At 41.0% G+C, this 18,798-nt stretch overlaps 2 pseudogenes; both read left to right on the top strand.

The window, feature by feature from the left end:
• The first annotated feature begins 5,869 nt into the window (after nucleotides 1-5,869).
• On the top strand, nucleotides 5,870-6,422 carry LOC108590093 (interferon-induced transmembrane protein 3 pseudogene; annotated as a pseudogene).
• A 10,387-nt stretch (nucleotides 6,423-16,809) lies between these two features.
• On the top strand, nucleotides 16,810-17,275 carry LOC100406615 (small ribosomal subunit protein eS19 pseudogene; annotated as a pseudogene).
• The last annotated feature ends 1,523 nt before the right edge of the window (nucleotides 17,276-18,798 follow it).

The following is an 18,798-nucleotide window of genomic DNA, read 5'->3' as shown; positions in this document are numbered from 1 at the left end:
GTCTGAGCGAGTGGGGAGCGTGGAAAGATGGGCGCGAGTGAATGATCCATGCCGGAAGGGTGATCTTACAGGTTTCCCGTGACAAGGTATGTGCGCCAGGCACCTGCTAGCAATGTGGAGTCGGTGGCAGGGGCGGGAGGGGGGCAAAATATGCACGTGAGGCACCTGCGAGCAATGGCGGCGGGGGAGGGCACAGGGTAGACGGGGTGCCTGATTGGTACTGGAAGGAGAGGCACATGCACAAAGGACACCAGACGTTAACGGTTTGGCTGGCAAGGTTCACACACAAGGCACCTGATGGCAATGGAAGGGGCAGCGTGTGCAAGGGGTGGTTACATTTTAATGATGACTGTTCATACTAGTAACCAACTGGACCCAGCAAGAAAACTGCAGCTTCTGCTTCAAACTAGCTCTTGTCTGTAGTTTATGTAATGGAGTGTATGTAATGTAAACCAAGTTACATAACTTTTTGAGGTTCTCAGTTCTATCTATAAAATGAACCAGACCAGATGGATTTCTAAGGCCCCATTCCACTTTAAGAATCTGTATTTCATTTTCTCTGAGTCTTTTAAAAATCGTTTTCAAAGGTAGTAAAGCATCTTTGAAAGAAGGAAAAAAATATTTTCTTTTTTTTACAGTAAAAGAAATGTTTTCACCTTTTACTGACAATCTGCACAGAAAAGTTTTCTAGGTTCTCTCTTTGCATTTTCAATACCCGCTTGGGATCTAGGGAAGCCGATTTCCCTTTTAACAAGATGATCTCTGTAAATGAATGAGGCTGTTTCTGCTAACAGCCTTCTTTTCGCCATTCTCCTTGTAGAGTATCAGCTATTAATTCCAACTGGGCAGGTTTCCCTAGATGTCCTGCTTGGTCAAGGTGGGTCTCATAACCCACACAAGTTGATGTCCCATAAAAGGTGTTAAGGGTTGATTTGGTTTTGTCTTTAGCTTTTTATGGGAACATCAAGGCTTCTGGGAAGTCATTTCATACAGGTGGGTAACTCATAACGCTTAGGATCTACACTCACCACATAAAATGCTGCAAACCTAGAGAACAAAGTGAATTTTAGGTTACCTGTTTACTTTCCTGTCACTAAGACAATTCTGAAATGTAAAATTAATCTTTCTACGTTGAAAGTTTTTTTTTTTTTTTTTGAGTAGCTGGGATTACAAACATGTACCACCATGCCTGGCTAAAAGCCTTAATAGGATTTACTACGTTATGTAAGACAACCTCCCAATCTGTTTTCTGCTATCACAGTATATACTTTAATTTCCAGCTAACGGAGTAAACGAAATGGAGTGATTTAAGAGCGCTGTAAAAGAAAAGACTAATCAACAAAAATGCTAAATACATAAATGGTGTAGTGAATGTCTGCGAATCTGGATATTCAACATGCTAATTTGGGCTTGACCACCTCCCCAACTCCCTTACGCCTCTCACAAATTGTAAAATCCAAACAAATTCTTCCGGTAGAAAACTTATAGTCAAACACTAATATCTGGATAAATTTAAAAAATTTTATTTTCTCTACTTTCCCATATCAAAATATTGAATATCTCCTCTGGTTATTCTTTTCATTAATCTAAATTTCAAGTTAATGTTTCTTTTCTATTAAAATAAATCTATTAAAAGAATCATAAGCTTTAATCACTAAACTACTGATTCAAAAAAACAAACAAACATGAATTAGTTCTCAACCATTCCAGGAGTCCACTTTAATATGCTCAAAATAACCCTGAACAAGTTAAAATGTCCAAGATAGCAAGAAATTTCCCACAATCGGACTCTAAAAGGAAGTAAGGGTCTTTTCACCCAAGGCACTGAATAGAGCTTTTCTTCCAACACAAAGTGTTAGAAGAGGTACAGAGAACAAACTGTAAAGATAACTAGTTCTTTTGTCGGCTGGTCCCCTACAACCTTCTTATATTTTTAACAATTAATGACTATTGGCAACTTCTAACCGGTAAGGATATAATTGTCTCTGCTGTGGAAAGTGAAGTGAGCCTAAGCATATTACGAATTTCCTAACAGATTATCAGAACACAAATCAGAAAATTTAAATGAGTAACATTCGAGAATTTTCTATTTCATTACTGTAAAGACATTAAATCTTCAATACTTATTTAAGTATATTTAAGTGTTTTATACTTGAGTTGACAAACTCAAAATTGCCAAATTTACACCAAAATACACAAACAATATTTTAATATATACTACATATATATACATGAACACATGAAAAATTATTAATTACTGGGAGACAATCTAATTATTGATTTAAAAAGTGAGACACTTGTACATACAGAGCCCATGGCTACATATTTATTTGCTTAATATAATTTGTCAGTTAATGTACCTATTATATACCTATTATATAACCAAAGGCACCTTGATCAAATAAGAACCAAATATACCGACCAGCAACCCATCTAGTCTGCTTTGCATTTATGATCACCAGGACCCGGTCAGGCTGCTAGAAAAAGTATGGAGAAGACAGTAAGTCCACTTACACTTAGTCTGAACTTTTTTTCCTCTGAAAGAACTGTCACTCCATTCTGCAAGAAACCTCTATAATAGAAAAAGACAAACGTGGGGATTATGCCAAACTGACCCCAAGCTTTATTCTTCTCCTCAAGGCGTATTCAGTAAAAAGATCTAAACACACATCTGATTTGACAAACATTTAGGTTTACCAAGAACGTGGTGACATGAAATCATACTAGTAGCATTCATGGGTTCTGTGTCAAAGGTCATTTCGTAGTATTTCAGCTGCTGCCTACTGAGATTTAAAGTGGGCAGAGCGTAGAAAGCCACAAAAGCAAAGCACACCTGCTCTAAAACGCACCTTCAGAATCGTCTCCTCCAACATTATTATACAAACACATGTTATAACGTATTTGATTAACTGAATTTCCTGACAGCTACGATAGAATGATACTAATTTGTATGAAAGACATACACAAACAAAAACAACAAGGTAAGGAGGCACAACCACGAAATGGAAAATTATATAAATCAAAGGCTGTGATTTAAATGTGCATAATAAAAAACAAAATGAAATAAATGTATATGATAAATAATGGAATCTTAGGCTTAACACAATACTATATATAATGGATTACTAGATTTTTTTTTTTTTTTTTGAGACGGAGTTTCACTCTTGTTACCCAGACTGGAGTGCAATGGCGCCATCTCGGCTCCGGGCAGCTACCATGAGGCGTCCGCAAAACAGAGAATCCATTAGCAACAAAGTTGCAAGACTCTCTTTTGCCCACCTGCAGAAGAAAAGACGCAAAATAGAAGTGACGCCTTTATTTCATCCAGCTGAAACGAGTTGGGTTTTTTTTTTTTTTTGGCTTTTTTTTTTATTTTGAGGCGGAGTTTTGCTCTTGTTACCCAGGCTGGAGTGCAATGGCGCGATCTCGGCTCACCACAACCTCCGCCTCCTGGGTTCAGGCAATTCTCCTGCCTCAGCCTCCCGAGTAACTGGGATTACAGGCACGCGCCACCGTGCCCGGCTAATTTTTTGTATTTTTAGTAGAGACGGGGTTTCACCATGTTGACCAGGATGGTCTCGATCTCTTGACCTGGTGATCCACCTGCCTCAGCCTCCCAAAGTGCTGGGATTACAGGCGTGAGCCACCGCGCCCAGCTGGATTACTAGCGTTTTATATTTCTCTGAAGGGAAACATTCAGGATACAAATTACAACGCTATGAAAATAAATTAGAGCCTTAAAAGCAAATAAAATATCAGATTGCATCATCTCTAAAAATGAAACAGGATTAATTGCTTAGGTTATCGAAACATTTTAAAAATCATCAACTTAAAATGTTAACTATAGTGTGAAAATGAACTTTTTCCTGTGCCACAATATAAATAGAAAGCTCTCAAGAGCTTCGTGAGACAAAAGCATTCAAAAAGAGACATGGGGGAGGGGAACTGAGCGTAAACGCAATCCATTAGGCGGTGGCTAAATATTTAGAAGTGCAAGTGCATTCTGATTTTGCCATCATTGGAATGACTACTCAGCAGCTACAAAACAGAGAGAGGTGAGAGGTGCTGCCACACACACAAACAAAAATTGTATAAAAAGGAGGAGGTAGCTTTCCTTGCAGGGAAGAGATTAATATTTAGAATTCCTACCTTAAGCAGAGCTGGCACATCGGGTAAAATTTAAAACTTTTGTATTTACATTCTGAATACTTCTGGAGCTTTCCAACCAGCTTATCCATATGGGGGAAATAAATTATATGCAGCAAGCCCAATTTATTCCTGTCTTTTCAGCAAACCAGATCTAAGCTCAATCTATGTTTAAAAAGCCGGAATTGCTCTTTCTTTCCGGGCCAGTAGCGCTCACGCAAAAATGGTGAACGTTCCTAAAACCCACCGGACTTTCTGTAAGAAGTGTGGCAAGCACCAACCCCACAAAGTGGCACAGTACAAGAAGGGCATGGATTCTCTGTAGTTATGACAGGAAACAGAGTGGCTAAAACTACAAAGACTGTGCTAAGGCTCGAGTGCGTTGAGCCCAACTTCAGAAGTAAGAGAACACTGGCTATTGAAAGATGCAAGCATTTTGAACTGGTAGGAGATAAGAAGAGAAAGGGCCAAGTGATCAGTTCTAAGTGTCATCTTTTATGAAGACAATAAAATCTTGAGTTTATGTTCACTTCATTTGTTTGTGGTTTATCTTTGGGGAGGGAATAAGTTTGTGCCATCAGCACAATTCCGCCTGTGGGGAAATTCATGCCTCTTCAAACTCCTGACCTCAAGTGATCTACCTGCCTTGGCCTCCCAAGGTGCTGGGATTACAGGCGTGAGCCATCAAGCCCAGCCCAAAATAAAGATTTTAAAGTAATAAATAAATAATAAAAAGCTGGAATTGAAATAAGAAAATAGCATTTATCTATTCCACCCTCTATTGCTTCTTATCTATAGATCTCCAATTATACCACCTCATTTAGGAGGACAGTATTATAATGTTCCTCTCCATTCAAACTTCTATTATAACCTTAGCACCTTTCAACATCTACCTAGATGCCTACAAAGCTTTGCTAATAAACATCCTTTACTCCATTGCTGAGACTTGACCCTTTGTCATAACCCTGAACAATCCTATCTCAAAAAAATGATAAACTCCACCATTTTACTCTCTGATGATAACTTCCTCCCCTTCTATGTCTCTCATGCCTTCATTTCCACTACGCCCATAGAGATCTCCAGACCTAAAATCTCTCTGTTTTCCACTAGCTCCCTAATCCTGGGCTCAATGCCTTTCCTACTGGCTCTACCACTAAATAGTTGCATATGCAAGTTACTTAATCTCTTCTTACCCAGTTTCCATATCTGAAAAATGGGAATAGTAGCATGTATCTCATATTCACTCATTTATTCAACAAGTATTTGAGCCCATTTGTATGTCAGACACTGAGAATAGCACAGACAGAGAAACATACCCTCCTTGCTCTTATGGAACTTACATTCTAGAATCTTCTGTAACAACTATGGTTGTTGCGAGGGTTAAGAGTCAATATATGTAAAGAATAATGTACAGCACATCATTTGCAGTATTTGGCACAGCTGATCATCTAAACTGCTCTAACTTCAACAACTTGGTTTCCCTAAACTCACAATTTTTACTGTATTGTCTGGTAAAACCTCAATCCTAGACTAAAGCTACATTCTAATCTCCCTCATTCATTTAAGACTTCTAAGGAAATTACAACTATATAGATTTGTTCCATTAAACCTGTGTGGTTTCTAGTCTGACTTGCATCTCCAAGTTGGCTCACTAATTATTTCATTTATCAGTTCCTTTTCTTATCTTTGTGGAGCTTCTTTTTCTCTACTTAAAACACTTATGGGAGAAGCATCCCAGCAACCCGACCACGGCCAGTCTTCCCTGGACACCATGCACCACACCGTCCAAATCTTCTTCACTCCCGCCAGCAACGACCGTCCCCCGAACTATGAGATGCTGAAGGAGGAGCATGAGGTGGCTGCGCTGGGGGCGCCCCACAACCCTGCGCCCCTGACATCCACTGTGATTCACATCCGAAGCGAGGCCTCTGGGCCCAACCACGTTGTCTGGTCCCGGTTCAACACCCTCTTCATGAACTCCTGCGGCCTGGGCTTCATAGCGTTCGCCTACTCCGTGAAGTCTAGGGACAGGAAGATGGTTGGCGACCTGACCGGGGCCCAGGCCTACGCCTCCACCGCCAAGTGCCTGAACATCTGGGCCCTGATTTTGGGCATCATCATGACCATTCTGCTGATCATCATCCCAATACTGATTCTGCAAGCCTATCAGTAGATCAGAGGAATCATCCCGGCCAGGGGTTCTGCCCGTGACCTGTCTCCCACGCACTCCAGCTTCCATTCCTCACCCTGCCCCCAGTCGATCCTGTATCAGCCCTTTACCCTCACACACTTTTCTACAGTTGTGTTCAATAAGGTGCACGTGTTCCTAAAAAGAAACAAAAACAAAAAACACTTATGTTCACCCAAGCTCCTGTCTTCTTGATGGTCCTATAGTTTCAATCAACTCTCGCAAACTGATGAACTCTTCAAGCAAATTTCCAGCCCGGGAGCCCCGTCTATATTCCGTAGCATCAAGTTCAAAAGTCAACTGCCTTGTGAGTTCTCCTCCACTAGTGACGTCACCGTCATCTCACACTCACACTACCCAAAACCGACTTCTGTACCGTTTCCCCAACTGATTCTTCACGTAGTCACTGCTTGGTGGTGTCATCACTAACCCTGCAGTCACCTTGGCTAGAAACTTGAGTTAATCTTGTCTGCTTTTTCTCTCCCACTGGTCATTTCCAAGCATCAAGTCTTACTAAATTTACTATGTATCAACCAAAAACACATCTAGACTGAGATCTACTCCCACTTCTCTATTTCTATTGACAGTCTCAGTTGAGCGCTCCTCACCTCTTATCAAGCCAGCTACTCCCCAAATGGCCTCTCTCCCTCCAATCTTTTTTCCTTCGATTTATCCTTCACAACAACTATCAGAGTACACTATTAAACCCGAATACAGTCAAACTGGGCCCCTACTTAAAACCCTTCAATGACTGTCCGACGCACAAAGAGATAAGTTCAAGCTTCTAAACACGGCGCTTAACAAGCTCCCATGATGTGGTCACATATCTGTCCGGACCCGTTTTCAATCACCTGCTGACCCTCATATCATATTCCTGTCAACAGATATCTGCTTGTATGTCCAGAACACTCAATGTTGTTTCTCACCCACGTGTCTCTGCTCCTGTTCTCCTTCAGGCTATTCCTCCCTTCCTATTTCCCCGTGCCCCCTCATTTCAATGCCCACGCACACACAATATCTGCCCTTCTTTGTCGCTCCCTGCCACCTCCCTTTAGTGTTCAGTTCAGGCATTCTCTTTTCAAGCAAGCTTTCTTCGGCCATTCTTTTCCATTTCTCTGATGTATAGTGGCCATACTTTATACACGTATCTGTTTTGTGACTGTATCCCTCATCTGACTGTGAACTTCCTAAGGGCAGAACCATAGCTTTACCTACCATTCCATCTCTAGCACTTGGTCCAATGCCTAGAAAATGGTAGGCAAATGTCACATGTTTGTCACATCACACTATCCAGTCTCATACCAATAGCAAATCATCAAGTATCAAATTGTAAAGTTACATAAAACTTAAGATGAGAAGCTGGATGATTTATTTTTCCTTTCTGAATGTTAAGTGCTACTACTAAAATGCTATCAATGGGTCTTTACGATTGGCTGCTACTCCATTCCACAAAAAACAGACTTCTATATTGCTGGAGTTTACCCTCTAAATGATTTCACGTCTGTCCTAAAAAAGTTAGTAATTCATCAAATGTATCCGTAAGTGTTCTGACATCTGAAAGAAATGTACCCTGTGCAAAAAGCAGGATATGCTTGGTATGGAAAGGGAGAGACAACATTTGAAGCCACCGATTAAACAATACAATCATCCTGGAGGATTCATTTAACCCAATAAAAAAAATTTAATATGAATACATACTATCCTTACAGTAATGCACACAAATAAATTACGGAGTAACATAGCAATTTTGCATTAATTTTAAAGATAAAATCGGGATGGGGGACTCAAGATGGCGCTGTGAGAACAATCCAGGATTGGAGCTCTCGTTGAATCCGCAAAGAGGTGAGTCGGAGGGGCATTTCCAGACTGATCTTTGTTGCCCACAGAATGGGGAAACTCCCAAGTATAAAAAAGACACGGGACGCCAGGCAGTAGGTCTGCCTGGTGAAGCCGGCAGCCGGGGCAGCGGCGGCCGGCCCTACCCAGCAATCCCCACAGGGCGTGCTTGTCCGGGTGCCCTGTTGAACCGGCAACCTGAGACTTGAGAGGGCTGGACTTGAGACTGAACGAGACGTGGACAGTAGGCCAGCCCAGGGGATTGCAGGGACAGAGCGTTCGGGGTACCCAGTGGGACGAACAAAACCGTGATTTCAAACTATCCCGAGCAGACGGTCTGAGACGCTCTGTGGGGGAGGGGTGTCCACCACTACCAAGGCAACCCACCCCAACTGAGATACACGCCCACTGCTGATGCAGCCAGCCGATGCCGAGGCAACCCGTCCCTACTGAGATACACGCCCACTGCCGAGGCAGCCAGCTGTTGCCGAGGCAACCCGTCCCTACTGAGATACACGCCCACCGCTGACGCAGCCAGCCGTTGCCGAGGCAACACACTACAACGAAGAGACTCCACCGCAGGGCGTGGCGGAGACCACAGCAGAGCCTGCAGGAACAGGGCAAATCACACAACAGCAGGGCGGAGCCTCGGCAGGCAAACAGTGGCTAGTCTGCCTCCTAGCTGGGCAGGACACCTCAACAGACATCGAAAAATAAAGCCCGAACCCCCCAACACAGAGCATTTGAGAAAAAAAGGGTTTTTTTAATGAGCTCTGTTGCAGCAGAATCAAACATAGCAGCCTAACAGCCCTGAATGAACTACAGAGCTCACAGCTCAGCAATTGAGCTCCTAAAAAGTACTGACTATCTCCTCAAGCAGCTCCCTGACCCCTCTATATCCAAAAGACTGACATTTGGCAGGCATCATCCTGGGACAAAGATAGCAGAAAAAGAAACTGGTAGCATCCCTCACCGTGCCACAGCTGCTAGAGGTGCACCCCAGACAAGCAGGGCCTGGAGTAGACCTCAGCAGTCATACAGCGAAGGGGCTAGGCTGGTAGAAGGAAAACCAAGTAACAGAAATACTTCATCATCAACAATCTGGGTGTCCACTCAGAGACCCAATCGAAAAGTCAGCAACTACACAGACGACAAGCGGATAAACCCACAAAGATGGGAAGAAACCAGCGAAAAAAGGAGGAAAACACCCAAAACCAGAACACCTCGCCTCCTAGAAAGGACCAAAACTCCTCACCAGCAAGGGAACAAAGCTGGACAGCGAATGACTGTGACGAAATGACGGAATTAGACTTCAGAAGGTGAATAATGAGAAACTTTTGTGAGCTAAAAGAACATGTATTAATTCAATGCAAAGAAACTAAGGAACTTAAAAAAAGATATGAGGAAATGATAACAAGAATGGATAACTTAGAGAGGAATAGGAATGAATTAAAGGAGCTGAAAAACACAATACGAGAACTTCGCGAAGCATGCACAAGTTTCAATAGCCAAATCGACCAAATAGAAGAAAGAATATCTGAAGTCGAAGACCAACTCAATGAAATAAAACGAGACACCAAGATCAGAGCAAAAAGCGCAAAAAGGAATGAACAAAGTCTCCAAGAAATGTGGGACTATGTGAAAAGACCTAACCTACGTTTGATAGGTGTACCAGAAGGGGACGAAGAGAATGAATCCAAGCTGGAAAATACTCTTCAGGACATCATCCAGGAAAACTTCCCCCACCTAGCAAGACAGGCCAACACTCAAATGCAGGAAAGACAGAGAACACCAGAAAGATATTCTGCAAGAAGAGCAACCCCAAGGCACATAATCGTCAGATTCAACAAGGTTGAAATAAAGGAGAAAATACTAAGGGCAGCCAGAGAGAAAGGTTGAGTTACCCACAAAGGGAAGCCCATCAGACTCACAGCAGATCTCTCGGCAGAAACACTACAAGCCAGAAGAGAGTGGGGGCCAATATTCAACATTCTTAAAGAAAAGAACTTTCAACCCAGAATTTCATATCCAGCCAAACTGAGCTTCAGAAGTGAAGGAAAAATAAAATCCTTTGCGAACAAGCAAGTACTCAGAGATTTTGACACCACCAGGCCTGCTTTACAAGAGCTCCTAAAAGAGGCACTACACATAGAAAGGAACAACCAGTACCAGCCATTCCAAAATCACACTAAATGCTAAAGAGTATCAACATAATGAAGAATCAACAACAACTAACAGGCAAAACAGCCACTTAGCATCAAAATGGCAGTATCAAATCCACACATAACAATATTAACCCTAAATGTAAATGGACTAAATGCACCAATCAAAAGACACAGACTGGCAAATTGGATAAAAATCCAAAACCCATCAGTGTGCTGTATCCAGGAAACCCATCTCACATGCAAGGATACACAAAGGCTCAAAATAAAGGGATGGAGGAAGATTTACCAAGCTAATGGAAAGCAAAAAAAAAGCAGGAGTTGCAATTCTCATCTCTGATAAAATAGACTTTAAAGCAACAAAGATCAAAAAAGACAAAGAAGGCCATTACATAATGGTAAAAGGATCGATAAAACAAGAAGAGCTAACGATCCTGAACATATATAGACCCAATGCAGGAGCACCCAGATACATAAGGCAAGTTCTTAATGACTTACAAAGAGACTTAGACTCCCACACAATAATAGTGGGAGAATTTAACACTCCACTGTCAATATTAGACAGATCAACCAGACAGAAAATCAACAAGGATACCCAGGGCTTGAACTCAGACCTGGAGCAAGCAAACCTGATAGACATTTACAGAACTCTCCACCCCAAATCCACAGAATATACATTCTTCTCAGCACCACATCACGCCTACTCCCAAATTGACCACATAATTGGAAGTAAAGCACTGCTCAACAAATTCAAAACAACTGAAATCATAACAAACAGCCTCTCAGACCATAGTGCAATCAAGTTAGAACTCAGAATTCAGAAACCGACCCAGAACCACACAGCTTCATGGAAACTGAACAACTGGCTCTTGAATGTTGACTGGGTAAACAACGAAATGAAGGCAGAAATAAAGAAGTTCTTCGAAACCAATGAGAACGAAGACACAACATTCCAGAACCTCTGGGACACATTTAAAGCAGTCTCTAGAGGAAAGTATATAGCAATAAGTGCCCATACGAGGAGAATGGAGAGATCCAAAATTGACACCCTATCGTCAAAATTGAAAGAGCTAGAGGAGCAAGATCAAAAAATCTCAAAACCCAGCAGAAGACAAGAAATAACTAAGATCAGAGCTCAGCTGAAGGAGATTGAGACACGAAAAACCCTCCAAAAAATCAATAAATTCAAGAGCTGGTTTTTTGAAAAGATCAACAAAATAGACAGACCACTAGCCAGATTGATTAAAAAGAAAAGAGAGAACAACCAAATAGATGCAATAAAAAATGATAAAGGGGAAATCACCACAGATTCCACAGAAATTCAAACCATCATCAGAGAATATTACAAACAACTCTATGCACATAAACTAGTAAACCTGGAAGAAATGGATAAATTCCTGGACTCCTGTGTCCTCCCAAGCCTAAACCAGGAGGAAGCTGAAACTATGAATAGACCAATAACAAGGTCTGAAGTTGAGGCAGCAATTAAGAGCCTACCACACAAAAAAAGCCCAGGTCCAGACGGGTTCACAGCCGAATTCTACCAGACACACAAGGAGGAGCTGGTACCATTCCTTCTAAAACTATTTCAAACAATCCAAAAAGAGGGAATCCTTCCCAAATCATTTTATAAGACCAACATCATTCTGATACCAAAACCCGGCAGAGACCCAATGAGAAAAGAAAACTTCAGGCCAATATCCATGATGAACATAGATGCAAAAATCTTCAATAAAATATTGGCAAGCCGATTGCAACAGCAAATCAAAAAACTTATTCATCATGATCAAGTAGGATTCATCCCAGGGATGCAAGGCTGGTTCAACATACGCAAGTCTATCAACGTAATTCACCACAAAAACAGAACCAAAAACAAAAACCACATGATTATCTCAATTGACGCAGAGAAGGCATTTGACAAAATTCAACAGCCCTTTATGCTAAAAACCCTCAATAAACTCGGTATCGATGGAACGTATCTCAAAGTAATAAAAGCTATTTATGACAAACCAACAGCCAATATCATACTGAATGGGCAAAAACTGGAAGCATTCCCTTTGAAATCTGGCACTAGACAAGGATGCCCTCTGTCACCACTCCTATTCAATATAGTACTGGAAGTTCTAGCCAGAGCAATCAGGCAAGAAAAAGAAATAAAGGGTATTCAAATAGGAAAGGTGGAAGCCAAATTGTCTCTATTCGCAGACGACATGATAGTATACCTAGAAGACCCCATGGCCTCAGCCCAAAAACTCCTGAAACTGATAAGCAACTTCAGCAAAGTCTCAGGATATAAAATCAATGTGCAAAAATCACAAGCATTCGTCTACACCAATAACAGACTTAAAGAAAGCCAAATCAAGAGCGAACTGCCATTCGCAATTGCTACAAAAAGAATAAAATACCTTGGAATACAACTCACAAGGAACGTAAGGGACCTCTTCAGGGAGAACTACAAACCACTGCTCAACGAAATCAGAGAGGACACAAACAGATGGAGAAACATTCCATGTTCATGGTTAGGAAGAATTAACATCGTGAAAATGGCTATACTGCCCAAAGTAAGTTACAGAATCAACGCTATCCCCATCAAGCTACCATTGACTTTCTTCACAGAACTGGAAAAAACCACCATGAACTTCATATGGAACCAAAAGAGAGCCCGCATAGCCAAGTCAATTCTAAGCAAAAAGAACACAGCGGGGGGCATCACACTACCGGATTTCAAACTATACTACAAGTCTACAGTAATCAAAACAGCATGGTACTGGTACCAAAACAGAGATATAGACCAATAGAAGAAAACAGAGGCACCAGAGGCAACACAACATACATACAACTATACAATCTTTGATAAACCTGACAAAAACAAGCAATGGGGAAAGGATTCCATGTTTAACAAATGGTGTTGGGAAAACTGGCTAGCCATGTGCAGAAAGCAGAAACTGGACCCCTTCCTGACACCTTACACTAAAATTAACTCCAGATGGATTAAAGACTTAAACATAAGACCTGGCACCATAAAAACCATAGAAGGAAATCTAGGCAAAACCATCCAGGACATAGGAGTAGGCAAGAACTTCATGAACAAAACACCAAAAGCATTGGCAACAAAAGCCAAAATAGACAAATGGGACCTAATGAAACTCCACAGCTTCTGCACGGCAAAAGAAACAGTCACTAGAGTGGATCGGCAACCAACAGAATGGGAAAAAATTTTTGCAGTTTACCCATCTGACAAAGGGCTGATATCCAGAATTTACAAAGAACTCAAACAGATTTACAGGAAAAAAACAAACAAGCCCATTCAAAAGTGGGCAAAGGATATGAACAGATACTTTACGAAAGAAGACATATATGAGGCCAACAATCATATGAAAAAATGCTCATCATCACTGGTCATCAGAGAGATGCAAATCAAAACCACATTGAGATACCATCTCACACCAGTTAGAATGGCGATCATTAAAAAATCTGGAGACAACAGATGCTGGAGAGGATGTGGAGAAAAAGGAACACTTTTACACTGTTGGTGGGAGTGTAAATTAGTTCAACCATTGTGGAAGACAGTGTGGCGATTCCTCAAGGCCTTAGAAATAGAAATTCCATTTGACCCAGCAATCCCATTACTGGGTATATATCCAAAAGACTATAAATCGTTCTACTATAAGGACACATGTACACGAATGTTCATTGCAGCACTGTTTACAATAGCAAAGACCTGGAATCAACCCAAATGCCCATTGATAATAGACTGGATTGGAAAAATGTGGCACATATACACCATGGAATATTATGCAGCAATCAGAAATGATGAGTTTGTGTCGTTTGTAGGGACATGGATGAATCTGGAGAACGTCATCCTCAGCAAACTGACACATGAACAGAAAATGAAACACCACATATACTCACTCATAGGCGGGTGATGAAAAATGAGAACACATGGACACAGGGAGGGGAGTACTAAACACTGGGGTCTATTGGGGGGAAAAGGGGAGGGCCAGTGGGAGGGGGTGGTGGGGAGGGATAGCCTGGGGAGAAATGCCAAATGTGGGTGAAGGGGAGAAGAAAAGCAAAGCACACTGCCATGTGTGTACCTACGCAACTGTCTTGCATGCTCTGCTCATGTACCCCAAAACCTATAATCCAATAAAAAATTAAAAAAGATAAAATCAAGAAATATTTCTTACTTTCTGAGAAACATTTCATGAAGTATAACAAAGTATACCCCACTACTAGGGTATAATTTGTTCTCTTGTGCTGTGTTGATATGGATTTATCTAAAATAACACAAAAATACCATAAAATAAAATAACATAAAATACCATATATTATATGACCTCCTCTTCCTAGCAGAGAAGGGAAGCAAAACAAGTGCCAGATGTGAGTGGCACACTGTTATAATGATGCAGGGCTCTTAGTGAACATCCCAAATTATCTGACTTGGCGGTCACAGCTATAAACTGCTGTAGGCTATTCTATGTAGGCTCTTCACAAAATAAATGTCTTTACACCACTGTAAGAGCTTTCCTTTTTATTTCAAAGTAAGTCCTGACAATATGCCACATACGTGCAAAGAGACAGGGAATACTGTCTCTTCGAAGAATCTCTAAAAGTGAATTTAGGCCATATACATCATTTCTGCTCTAAAGAAAAATCATTAACAGTCATGTGTTTTGCCTGTTAAAACCATGTGTCACTGAAAGTTACGCCATTTAAAGTAACCAACCAAAAGCACAAAGAGAAGCTGAAATTCTTAGGGATGTTATGTATATATATATATATTTTTTTTGAGACGGAGTTTCGCTCTTGTTACCCAGGCTGGAGTGCAATGGGCGCCATCTCGGCTCACTGCAACCTCCGCCTCCTGGGTTCAGGCAATTCTCCTCTCTCAGCCTCCCGAGTAGCTGGGATTACAGGCATGCGCCACCATGCCCAGCTAATTTTGTATTTTTAGTAGAGACGGGGTTTCACCATGTTGACCAGGATGGTCTCGATCTCTTGACCTACTGATCCACCCGCCTCGGCCTCCCAAAGTGTAAAGTAACACTCTGAATGGAGTGTGAGTCTGAATGGGTCAAGAACTCTTACTCAGAAGGATTTGTTGATTCTTCTCTCTTTACGTCTAGTGCCTCACTTTAGACTACTGCTCCTAGTTTCTTCACGAATGACTCAGAATTTTCTCTATTAACAGTCTAACTTTATTTTACAATGAGAATTTCCCAAAATTATGTCAACATCCCTGAAACAAGTATTACTCTACCGTAAATGATTTATATATTATTCATAATGCACAAATATCAAATTTATACATGCATACTGTTAAACTTTCTTATTTTAAGCCATGACTCCATTAACCCACCTTTGGAAGAAGAAAGTACACTATCACCATCTGTGCATTATGGGTAGACCTGCAATTAGACTAATAGGTATTTCTATCTATTTTTCTCATCTCATGAACATATGAACACAAAATTCATTTAAGAGTAAATCTAAGCAAAGTCCAGCAGTGTGTAATTTACCAATATTACTTTTTACATTGTCAGATAAAAGAAAGGGAATAATATAATCATTTCATCATAATCTGATAATATGCTGGCAACCCTAAAAAATAGTACCATTTATTAAAGAACATTGAAAATGATGACATACTCCTCCTCTTAGAGATCTACTTCATATGGCCTTTTACAGCTTAGTGGTTAAGTGCACAGAGTGTGGAGCCAGACTGCCTAGGTTTGAGTACAGGCTCCACTTGCTAGCTAAGTGACCTTACCTAACACTTTCTGTGCCTCAGTTTCCCTCGATCTATCAAACAAAGATAACAATATCTTTCTCACAGGTTTGCAATGAAGACTAAATGAATATTTTAACAATACTGAGAATATTGCCTGATACAAAAGTGCTATTGTTTGATAAACAAAATAAAATGTGAGTATTCTAAAATGAAATGTTATATCCACGAATGCAATCGTAAGAATATACATATTTTAAGGTAGAAAAAAATAATAAGGTAATATCTTTCTCGAGCTTCCTAAAATGTGGTAAATAAACCAGAAATATGTAAACGTAGAAGCTATGAAAATTTAGTGATTAGAAAAATGTAAAAATATTTTAAAAAAAAAGTAAAACACCTATATCCCTAAAAATAAATGAACACATTCTGGAATATCACACAACCACGGTGAGGAATGATTATGCTTTATCTGCTATATTAAATACAAAGATAGAATAAAATACTAAAGACGCCCAAAAGAAATTGATTACATTTGAGAACTCACAAAAATTAAATATTCATACATAGGAAGTACATGGAAAATACTGAGTTCTCCCCAAAATCATTCACTTCTATTTTTTCAGTCACTATTTTAGATCGAACGTTGATTATCAGTAGCCATAAATCACTATCGGTAATCATTAATATCAAAGATTAAAGAACTCTATAAGTTTAAGGTATAAAGAATAACGTAATCAATATCTGCCCCTTTCCCCTGGCTGGCAGGCGGAGGCCGCACGATGCCTGGAGTTACGGTAAAAGACGTGAACCGGCAGGAGCTCGTCAGAGCGCTGGCCGCCTTTCTCAGAAAGTCCGGGAAGCTGAAAGTCCCTGAATGGGTGGCACCGTCAAGCTGGCCAAGCGCAAAGAGCTTGCTCCCTACGCTGGGCACCGGTTCTACACGTGGCACCTGCACCTCCGGGGTGGCGCTGGGGGTGGCTCCATGACCAAGATCGATGGGGACGTCAGAGAAGTGGCGTCATGCCCGGCCACTTCAGCCGAGGCTCCAAGAGCGTGGCCCGCCGGGCCCTCCAAGCCCCGGAGGGGCTGAAAATGGTGGAAAAGGACCAAGATGGGAGCCGCAAAGTGACACCTCAGGGACACAGAGATCTGGACAGAATCGCCGGCACCTGCCAACAAGAACCATTAGAACGAAGCGTGCTGCGTTAATAAATTGCCGCCTTCGTAAAAAGGAATAAATAAATAAATATCTGAGTCTTCACCATTCACCATCCAGTTGTTTTCTCTTTCTTTCTTTCTTTCTCTTTCTTTCTTTCTTTCCTTCTTTCCTTCCTTCCTTCCTCCTTCCTTCCTTCCTTCCTTCCTTCCTTCCTTCCTTCCTTCCTTCCTTCCTTCCTTCCTTCCTTCCTTCCTTCCTTCCTTCCTTCCTTCCTTTCTTTCTTTCTTTCTTTCCTTTCTGAGACGGAGTTTCACTCTTGTTACCCAGGCTGGAGTGCAATGGCGCGATCTCGGCTCACCGCAACCTCTGCCTCCTGGGTTCAGGCAATTCTCCTGCCTCAGCCTCCTGAGTAGCTGGGATTACAGGCACGCACCACCGTGCCCAGCTAATTTTTGTATTTTTAGTAGAGACGGGGTTTCACCATGTTGACCAGGATGGTCTCGATCTCTTGACCTCGTGATCCACCCGCCTCGGGCTCCCAGAGTGCTGGGATTACAGGCTTGAGCCACCGCGCCCGGCCCATCGAGTTGTTTTCTTAAAATACACATTATCTTGACTTCTGATATCTAATTTGTGTCCCAACTCACTCACCCCCGAGTTTTATGTTTATCATAGACTTGTATTATGTGTATCAGTACCCTCAACAATATATTACTTAATTTTGCATGTTCCTGAATTTCATATAAATGGAATCAGACTGTATTCTTCAGTGATTTCTTTTGTTCCAACATTATTTTCCTCCAATGACCCAAGCTGTCGAGCCACATGTGTAGTCCATCCCTTTTCAGTATCCTAACGCATTCCATCATACTACAATTTACTTACCCTACTATTGATTTTCTGTTTTTGTTATTATGATCAGTCCTGTATGTATAAACTGCATACATCACCTGGCATGTATGTATAGAGATTTCCCTGAGACACACCCCTAGGAATACCGGATCATAGCCTATCTGTATCTTCAACTTTAATAATGTGAAATCACTTCCCAGAGTGAACGTACCTGTCTACATTAGGACCTGCAATGTCTAAGGGTTCGGTTGTTCCATGTCTATACCAACAGCAGTATCAGTTGGCTTTTAAGTTTTGAGAATCTAGGCGATGTGAAATGCCTTCTTAATGTGGTTTTAATTTGCATCTCCCTGATTCCTAATGGGGTTGAATATCTTATAATATACTCATTGGCAAAATGAGTTTATTCTTTCGTGAAGTAACTATTCAAGCCCAGTTGTCTATCAGATTGTTTATCTTTATTTCCCTGGGTGGTATATTTTTATATGTGCTAAGTGCTGGATTGGGCACTCTACAGTATCTATTAGTGAAACAAAATTCTTAATTTTGATGTAGTCATATTTGCCAATCTTTTGCTCTATGCTTTATACCTTTTATCTTTACTCAAAGTCATAGAGATATTCTACCCTATTATCTTCATATTATCTTCAGAAAGTGTTAACATTTTACTTTGCCTATACCTTTACCTTACCTATAGATTTAGATCTATCATCCATCAAAA

Source organism: Callithrix jacchus, chromosome 7 (genome assembly GCF_049354715.1).
Source record: "Callithrix jacchus isolate 240 chromosome 7, calJac240_pri, whole genome shotgun sequence".
Lineage (NCBI taxonomy): Eukaryota > Metazoa > Chordata > Mammalia > Primates > Cebidae > Callithrix > Callithrix jacchus.
The sequence above is the reverse complement of the archived record's forward strand: the minus strand, read 5'-3'. Positions and strand labels throughout refer to the sequence as shown.